Genomic DNA, 10739 nt, shown 5'->3' with positions numbered 1-10739 from the left:
CCGCCAAGGAGGTTATGTTTTTGCCAGGGTTTGTTTGTTTGTTTGTCTGTTTGTCTGTCAGTTAGTGTGCAACATAACTCAAAAAGTTATGGACAGATTTTGATGAAATTTTCAGGGTTTGTTGGAAATGGGATAAGGAAGAAATGATTAACTTTTGGGGGTGATCCGGAAGAAATCCTGGATTCTGGATCACTTTGAAATTTTTGTTAACATTGTGGTAAATGGGGCCAAAATTTTCGTTTCCCAATATCTCGCTTAATTATTGACCAAAACTCATGAAATTTAAATCAGGAATTGACAATGGGGTCCTCTAATATCTCAATGACATGCACGTGTTTTACATAGGTTGACTGGTCCGGTAAATTACTGTATGTTGTCACTGTATAATGTAACTGTATGTTGTAACTATGTGTTGTGCTGCCTCTTGGCCAGGACTCCCTTGGAAAAGAGGTTCTTAATCTCAATGGGATTTTCTTCCTGGTTAAATAAAGGTTAAATAAAAATAAAATAAAAATAAATATCACATTTCAAAGGCTGATCCGGATCTGATCCAGAAGACGAATTTTATCTCAATTTATATAAAAAATGGGGGTGCCCTTACTTTTTGGCCTACTGTGCCTTTAATATTAAAGGTAGAAATTTCTGACAAGCGCCATCGTGTAGCTCAGTCAGTTCCGCATCGGGAGTATGCCACCGGATTTCATGTAGCTTTAATACTTAAGGAGCTAGATCCAGAAGAAAACCGCCATTACGAGAAATGTGATTTTCATGAATAACTAGAAGCACTCGCAGAGCGCAGACCTCCACCAAGGCTGATCAGTGGCCCCCCCCCCAGGCCACCCCACACCAAGGAGGTTATGTTTTTGCCAGGGTTTGTTTGTTTGTCTGTCTGTTTGTCTGTCCGTTAGTGTGCAACATAACTCAAAAAGTTATGGACAGATTTTAATGAAATTTTCTGGTCTGCGCCCCCCCCCCCCCCCCCCCCCCCCCCCCGTGGGCCCCCCCACCCCCGATCGCCACCAAAATTTAATCATTTCTTCCTTATCCCATTTCCAACAAACCCTGAAAATTTCATCCAAATCTGTCCATAACTTTTTGAGTTATGTTGCACACTAACAGACAGACAAACAAACAAACAAACAGACAAACAAACAAACAAACTAGAAGCACTCGGAGAGCGCAGACCTCCGCCAAGGCTGATCAGTGGCGCCCCCCGTGGGCCCCCCCACCCCCGATTACCACCAAAATTTAATCATTTCTTCCTTATCCCATTTCCAACAAACCCTGAAAATTTCATCCAAATCTGTCCATAACTTTTTGAGTTATGTTGCACACTAACGGACAGACAAACAAACAGACAAACAAACAAACAAACAGACAGACAGACAGACAAACAAACCCTGGCAAAAACATAACCTCCTTGGCGGAGGTAATTATTGACCAAAACTCATGAAATTTAACTCAGGAATTGACAATGGGGTCCTCTATCACATTTCAAAGGCTGATCCGGATCTGATCCAGAAGGCGGATTTGATCTCAATTTATATAAAAAATGGGGGTGCCCTTACTTTTTGGCCTACTGTGCCTTTAATATTAAAGGTAAAATTTCTGACAAGCGCCATCGTGTAGCTCAGTCAGTTCCGCATCGGGAGTATGCCACCGGATTTCATGTAGCTTTAATACTTAAGGAGCTAGATCCAGAAGAAAACCACCATTACGAGAAATGTGATTTTCGTGAGTAACTACTGAACTAATAAGGATATAATTATGAATCCCGTTGCTAATGGTATGTTTTCATGGTCAAGGAATCTTAAAATATAGGTAAAATAAATATGGGACTAATATTTATGGTGGAAATCACAATATGGGGGAACTGTGCAAATCTCATGCAATTTGACTCAGGGATTTACAATGGGGTGTTCTATCAAATCACAAAGACTGATCCGGATCTTTTTAAAAAATAAATGTAGGATTTGTATCACCGATTATGTGGGGAATTTTTGCGCTTGGCGGAGGTCTGCGCTCTCCGAGTGCTTTTATAGTTTTAACTTATTTTTATCTCAGGAAAAACACATTTATTTATTATTGAAATCTAAATCTAAATTGAAATCGTTTTTATGCTGTTTATTCCGTTTGCACCCAAAAGAGCTGCTTTTTAAATCTCATAGTACATGTGTATAGCAGTGGCAATTTCTCATAGACTGAAAGGGAGGCCCGGCTTCCCCTAAAATTACTCAAATTAAATGGTTAAATATGTTCGGTTGTGTTGACATTTTATTGACTACAAATGTGTTAGAACACGTTCATCTCAACGACAAGTTCCTTCAGAATCAGTTTTATCACAAATCAACAGACTCGATGTTGTTCACTTCTCATACATTCCCGTTGTGCTGTTTTCTCATTCGATCTCTGCTCAGTGCATTTGTCCGTAGACGCCGGGCGTCTATGGGCTTCAGTGGGACTGAGTGGAACAGTTTTTTTCATTGCCTCAAAACTGTACGGTAATTGGATAAATGTCATGATGTTGTCCCGCCCCCTTATTACCTCCGCCAAGGAGGTTATGTTTTTGCCAGGGTTTGTTTGTTTGTTTGTCTGTCCGTTAGTGTGCAACATAACTCAAAAAGTTATGGACAGATTTGGATGAAATTTTCAGGGTTTGTTGGAAATGGGATAAGGAAAAAATGATTACATTTTGGTGGTGATCGGGGGTGGGGGGGCCCACGGGGGGGGGCACTGATCAGCCTTGGCGGAGGTCTGCGCTCTCCGAGTGCTTCTAGTTGTTTCAGTTTTTTGAGCTGATTTAGGATAATTTTGGTGTGCTGAATCCAAAAATCGCATTAATTTTGCTCAATCAGGTCAACTTTCTGAACTATGCTACATATTGGCTTTTTAACATTTTTGCTTACATTTATGGACATTTTCACATCATATGATACAAAATTCTTTCATATTTCTTGCAATAAAGGAGTTCTGAAGATTTTACTTTTGCCAATTTATGATTAATGTTTTTTTTTAATATTACAGGTGAATGAAATGGCTTCGACTAGAAGATCTTGCAAAAATAAGCCTGACGTATTCTGCTAAATCTGCGGTGAATACACCATTGTACCTAACAGGAATCAAGTCACAAGTTTCATAAAGTGTGCTTACCAATCTTAGTTTGGTATTAATTATTATATTTTGAGAGAAGATCAAATTTTTCAAAATCAAATTAGCAAAAAAACCTGACCTGATTGAGAAAAACAGATGTCATTTTTGGATTTAGCGGTGCAAAATGGTCCTAATTCAGTTGAAAAAACATAGACAACTTGCAAAAAACATTTTTTTGTAACCCAGTGTAATGACTTGGATCACACTGTTCACTTCCCTGGAGGGGTCAACCTGGATGTCCTTTCTGTAATAATCCCTTAGTTGTAGATATCTATAAACGTCGTGTGTCCCCAGATCATATTTTTCTCACAAGTTCTGGAAACTCTCCAGCTGCCCTTCTCTTTCTAAAACACACCAGTGCCGTTGCTTTTCACTGTATGTCACTCAAAATGGAAATGTTTAGAAGTGAAACTGCCGTTACTGTAACATCCCATAATAGCAAAGGATAAGTCCTGACTAGCTCTGCCATTGATGATGATGTTTCACTCCTTATTTCACAGGCGTTTCATTCAGGCTGTAATTACGGTGACACAGTGAAGGAGAGAACTTTTTTATTGCATGTATCTAATTGTACACATCAGGTTTTCCAAGAAAAAAAAAAAAAATCACGCTGATCACGTAGAGGGCTTCAAAACTCATGTATTGAATAGGATACGTTTTGTGTAATAGGGTTAAATGGGCAGGTTCTGCATGTAACGCCAGTGGACACAATGGGTTCCACACGAAACTGGAATAAGACTGAGATTCATGAAAAACCCACGTGTGGATTAGAAAAACCACTAGCATCGACAAATTTAACACTGTCTTTATTTATAGTCCATATAAGACCATTTACAGCCATGTTTTCAGGATAAGTAGCTTCCTGTCCTGATTTTGGTCCTATTTTTGATTAAAAATTGATTAATTTTGGGATGGCTCAGAGCAAGAGTGTAATTGTTTTGCATTTATCTGAGGTCATCATTAGGTACATCCTGGGGGAAATATGTCAACATTTCTCTTTTATTATTGGGTCTAAAAAGCCGATACCAAAATAAACCCAGTTTCGTAGAAGCACCCATATGCGTTCCTATTTTTCCCCCTGATGTCTTAATAGTAATTTATGCCGTTGCTTTTCACTCTGTCACTCAAAATGGAAATGTATAGAACTGAAACTACCGTTACTGTAACATCCCATAATAGCACAGGATAAGTCCTGACTAGCTCTGCCATTGATGATGATGTTTCACTCCTTATTTCACAGGCGTTTCATTCAGGCTGTAATTACGGTGACACAGTGAAGGAGAGAACGGAATACTAATTTTTCTACACACATTGTCACTTTTGTATACACCTTGTCGAGGGCTTTCTACACAACCCAAACAATGCTCGACCCACAGGGGACCACTCTGGCTCCACTACATTCATTTACATTACATTACAGACCAAAGTCCTGAAAACTACATAAATCACTCTGTCACCGCTAAGCTACTTGGGCAATTCAATTGGCTTAAGTTTAGCCAGCTAATGTGGTATAATGGCATTCGTACAGGGCAATAATTCAGACTCATTGATGTGATTACAAGGATTGTACCCATAATTCACCGCGTTGAAAAAACAAAAACATAGAGTGGCTCTGTATCCGTGGGTTCACCATCTGTTAAACGCATATTATTTGCCTATGATGTGACTCCCCGATAGGACAACACCTTATTATTCTCCTGAAAAACACACATACATCTCAACATCTGTGTGTTTAACCCTCCGGTATCCCATCCAGCAAGGCCCTTGCTGACCTTTTTCCGCAACTAGTCACATAAATTTAAAAAAACTGATGTTGACAGGCGTTACAACAAGCGAAGAAGAAGAGTTTTAAAAGAAACACAACACACCAGGAAACCCTTTTTTTTTTTTTAAATTAGTACAAGATAGAGGGGTAATCCTACTATATAATGCATGTTTAGGCCCCGCCCCGTGTCTGGTGTCAGTCCGCCGCCTCTTTGTCCGACACGTGTTGCAGCATGGGAGGGCATACGGGTGCAATGCCGCTGTTGCACCACGGGAGGGCGCTATTGTACGAGTACAATGCCGCTAGTTCATAAGACTGGTCAACAACAAATTTATTGTTTTAGTTTTTTGAGCTGATTTAGGATAATTTTGGTGTGCTGAATCCAAAAATCACATTAATTTTGCTCAATCAGATCAACTTTCTGAACTATGCTACATATTGGCTTTTTTAACATTTTTGCTTACATTTATGGGCATTTTCACATCATATGATACAAAATTCGGTAACACTTTATTTGAAGGTCTAGTTTATAATGAATTAACTGCACATTCATAAGACATTATAATGCATTTATAATGCATTATAAAAGTCATTACAACAGTTTATGATCATGTACAGGGTGGGGAAGCAAAATTTACAATGAACATTTAGTTGTTTTTTCTCAGCAGGCACTGCGTCAGTTGTTTTGAAACCAAACATATATTGATGTCATAATCATACCTAACACTATTATCCATACCTTTTCACAAACTTTTGCCCGTATGAGTAATCAGGAAAGCAAACGTCAAAGAGTGTGTGATTTGCTGAATGCACTCGTCACACCAAAGGAGATTTCAAAAATAGTTGGAGTGTCCATAAAGACTGTTTATAATGGAAAGAAGAGAATGACTATGAGCAAAACTATTACCAGAAAGTCTGGAAGATACTATTAAAGAAGAATGGGAGAAGTTGTCACCCAAATATTTGAGGAACACTTGCGCAAGTTTCAGGAAGCGTGTGAAGGCAGTTATTGAGAAAGAAGGAGGACACATAGAATAAAAACATTTTCTATTATGTACATTTTCTTATGGCAAATAAATTCTCATGACCTTCAATAACCTAAATGGTCATACACTGTCTTTCAATCCCTGCCTCAAAATATTGTAAATTTTGCTTCCCCACCCTGTACAACAACTTATACCAAGGTTAATAAAGTATTATAAGTGTAGGCATAATGTATTATAAATTCAGCTTTCATAATGTTTTGTACATCCATACCAAAGTGACAACAGTGTTTGTAGGAAGAATCTCAGGTCCTGGGTTACAGAACACATTCTAACCATCATGACTCTACTCAGTTATAAAGACACAGAGAACTGCTGTGACATGTAGTTTCTGAAACTGAATAATGCCTTAGAAACATCAATAATAAGTTACAGGAGGACTTTAAGAGCTTTTAGTAAAGTGACAACACTTTATTAGCAATTGTATGATATTATAACACAAGTATGATGACATATGAGCAGTATCTGCTGGCTCTAAGTAAAGTGGAAGTCAAAAATTATACATCAAAGTGTCTCCTAATAACTATTTTGCAAAAACAAAACATTAAAAGAACAGAGACAGTAAATAGAAGTGTAACATGTTGCTTTGTACAAAAATAAAAAAAACAATGTGGCAGCTCTAAATCTTTGTTAATTCAAACACATACTTTTTTTTTTTTTTTTTTTAATAAATGTGAAATCCCTAAAATAGATGGATATAGGGACCAGTGACAAAACCTTAAAAAAGTTCCCCATGTAAAAAACTAAATTCCTTCACACTGCTTTGGTATGGATGTATAAAACATTATGAAAGCTGAATTTATAATACATTATGCCTACACTTATATTTTATTAACCTTGGTATAAGCTGCTGTACATGATCATAAACTGTTGTAATGACTTTTATAATGCATAATAAATGCATTATAGTGTCTTATGAATGTGCGCTTAATGCATTACAAACTAGACCTTCAAGTAAAGTGTTACCAAAAAGTCTTTCATATTTCTTGCAATAAACGAGTACTGAAGATTTATACTTTTGCCAATTTATGATTAATGTTTTTTTTAATATTACAGGTGAATGAAATGGCTTCGACTAGAAGATCTTGCAAAAATAAGCCTGATGTATTCTGCTACATCTGCGCTGAATACACCATTGTACCTAACAGGAATCAAGTCACAGGTTTCATAAAGTGTGCTCACCAATCTTATTTTGGTATTAATTATTATATTTTGTGAGAAGATCAATTTTTTCAAAATCAAATTAGCAAAAAAAAAAAAAACAGATTGAGAAAAACAGATGTCATTTTTGGATTTAGCGGTGCAAAATGGTCCTAATTCAGCTGAAAAAACCTAGACAACTTGCAAAAAACATTTTTTTGTAACCCAGTGTAATAATAATGAATATATCTGTAAATCAACACAATATTTATGTTTGTCAACATGTCTATGGAATGACTTCTCGTGTCATCATAAATAAACAAATCATCCCATTTGTGATTTAATGGAAAAAACGACATTACGCCCTTCTGTTTTTTTTGACATTTAGTAAATATCGGTCAAGTTTTGCGCAGATGTCCAATGGAAAAGCGACGAGTGTTGAATTGCCCAAGTAGCTTAGCGGTGACAGAGTGATTTATGTAGTTTTCAGGACTTTGGTCTGTAATGTAAATGAATGTAGTGGAGCCAGAGTGGTCCCCTGTGGGTCGAGCATTGTTTGGGTTGTGTAGAAAGCCCTCGACAAGGTGTATACAAAAGTGACAATGTGTGTAGAAAAATTAGTATTCCGTTTTCTCCTTCACTGTGTCACCGTAATTACAGCCTGAATGAAACGCCTGTGAAATAAGGAGTGAAACATCATCATCAATGGCAGAGCTAGTCAGGACTTATCCTGTGCTATTATGGGATGTTACAGTAACGGTAGTTTCACTTCTAAACATTTCCATTTTGAGTGACAGAGTGAAAAGCAACGGCATAAATTACTATTAAGACATCAGGGGGAAAAATACGAACGCATATGGGTGCTTCTACGAAACTGGGTTTATTTTGGTATCGGCTTTTTAGACCCAATAATAAAAGAGAAATGTTGACATATTTCCCCCAGGATGTACCTAATGATGACCTCAGATAAATGCAAAACAATTACACTCTTGCTCTGAGCCATCCCAAAATTAATCAATTTTTAATCAAAAATAGGACCAAAATCAGGACAGGAAGCTACTTATCCTGAAAACATGTCTGTAAATGGTCTTATATAGACTATAGATAAAGACACTGTTAAATTTGTCAATCCTAGTGGTTTTTCTAATCCAGACATGTGGGTTTTTCATGAATTTCAGTCTTATTCCAGTTTTGTGTGGAACCCAGTGTCCACTGGCGTTACATGCGGAAGTTGCCCATTTAACCCTATTACATGAAACGTATCATATTTGATACATGAGTTTTGAAGCCCTCTACATGATCAGCGTGATATATTTTTTTCTTGGAAAACCTGATGTGTACAATTAGATACATGCAATACACAGATAATCCACCAGTGGGGAGGAATTTGTTCACCAGAGGCCATTCCAGTGACACTACAAGATTAGATTAATGAGGAAGGAGGAAGAACTTTGACAGTTTTGAAAAAGAGTTACCAATTTGTTAGACATGTTTGTGTTATATCATGTTTTTGTTTGTTCAAAAATAATGAAATTTGAGCACTGACACCTGATGTATCAAATATGATACAAAATTGAAACTCATACAAGGAAATTGATATTTGAAAAAAAAAAAAAAAAATGGGGTTGTTGAGAAGGAACAATAAAGCTTCCAGTTCCAAAGAACTGGAATTTTCTGTCAATGATTTAATGGTTCAGGCTTTACAGGGTTAAATGCATATAAATCGTGAGTAATTTTTCAACAGCGGTCATTTTTGTGAAATACTCTGCCTTGCATAATTAGTTAAATTCCAAAAATGTACCTGTGAGAGAATGAAAAAATATTTGAAAAAAATAGAAGCACGTAATTTCGTGTCCTTTTAACTGTGTTACATGTGGATTTTTGTATAATAATAATATAAAAATGTGTTTCATCTGAAAAATAGTTTCTGTTTTATCTCAGTAAACATTTATTTTAAAAATAGACCCAGAGTTAGGGTTAGCATAATTCTTGCATAAAAACATGATTTATTCAAATATACAGGGTGGGGAAGCAAAATTTACAATATTTTGAGGCAGGGGTTGAAAGACAGTGTATGACCAATTAGTTTATTGAAAGTCATGAGAATTTATTTGCCACAAGAAAATGTACATAATAGAAAATGTTTTTATTCTATGTGTCCTCCTTCTTTCTCAATAACTGCCTTCACACGCTTCCTGAAACTTGTGCAAGTGTTCCTCAAATATTCGGGTGACAACTTCTCCCATTCTTCTTTAATAGTATCTTCCAGACTTTCTGGTAATAGTTTTGCTCATAGTCATTCTCTTCTTTCCATTATAAACAGTCTTTATGGACACTCCAACTATTTTTGAAATCTCCTTCGGTGTGACGAGTGCATTCAGCAAATCACACACTCTTTGACGTTTGCTTTCCTGATTACTCATATGGGCAAAAGTTTGTGAAAAGGTATGGATAATAGTGTTAGGTATGATTATGACATCAATATATGTTTGGTTTCAAAACAATTGACGTAGTGCCTGCTGAGAAAAAACAACTAAATGTTCACTGTAAATTTTGCTTCCCCACCCTGTATACAGTACAGGCCAAAAGTTTGGACACGCCTTCTCATTCTTCGCATTTTCTTTATTTTCATGACTATTTACATTGTAGATTCTCACTGAAGGCATCAAAACTATGAATGAACACATGTGGAATTATGTACTTAACAAAAAAGTGTGAAATAACTGAAAACATCTCTTATATTCTAGTTCAGTGGTTCTTAACCTGGGTTCGATCGAACCCTAGGGGTTCGGTGAGTCAGTCTCAGGGGTTCGGCGGAGGTCAAGACACACACTCGACTCATTAGTCGGGTGTGTGTGTCGGGCTAGGTCCGTGTATGTAAACAAACGGCTTCGGAGACTCTTTCTCTGATTGACATCCAATATACGCGGTGTATTGTTGTTACTTATAACACTACAACACATCCGGAAGTGTTTATAATCTCTTCCACTCGTCTGACGATGAATTATTTGAGTATTTTCCACATCGTTGTTATGACTTTTGCTACTTCCTGTTAACCATGGAGGCAGCCATGTGTAGCGTTTGTTTACATTTTCCGGTCACCGCACTGGTCAGTTACAATCATGTGACGACCGACGCACCGTCGCGGATGGAGAAATCGTATTACGCTAAAGCTGAGCTAGTGCCGTAATAAAACAACGATCACAAAAATACTGAAGGAGTATAACGAGAGCTTTTTTTTTTGATACACTACATGCAGTTATCTTTTTTTATGCCAAAATTGCATGGTTCGGAAAGTTCGGAGTGAGATGAAACAAAAACCGGGTTGACCTGACGGCCTATATATGATTTGTGATGACACGCTCCGCTTGGCCATCACTGGCTGCAGGTGATCACAAGGTTAAAAATTAAAACCATTTCAGTGTGGTAGTATTAAAAAAGGTCATGTCTTTGTGAAAAGGTATGGAATTTGTTGTGAGTTCATGCATTGTATTGGTTTTGTTCTTTGAACACAGTGATGTTAATGCACGGTTCATTTTGTGTACCAGTAAAACATATGCCTGTGTCTTGAATTTGAAAAAAATCATATTTTATTTTTTAATAAAGAAGGGTTCGGTGAATGCGCATATGAAAGTGGTGGG

This window comes from Sphaeramia orbicularis, chromosome 8 (assembly GCF_902148855.1).
Source record: "Sphaeramia orbicularis chromosome 8, fSphaOr1.1, whole genome shotgun sequence".
Lineage (NCBI taxonomy): Eukaryota > Metazoa > Chordata > Actinopteri > Kurtiformes > Apogonidae > Sphaeramia > Sphaeramia orbicularis.
Note: the sequence above shows the minus strand (reverse complement) of the source record.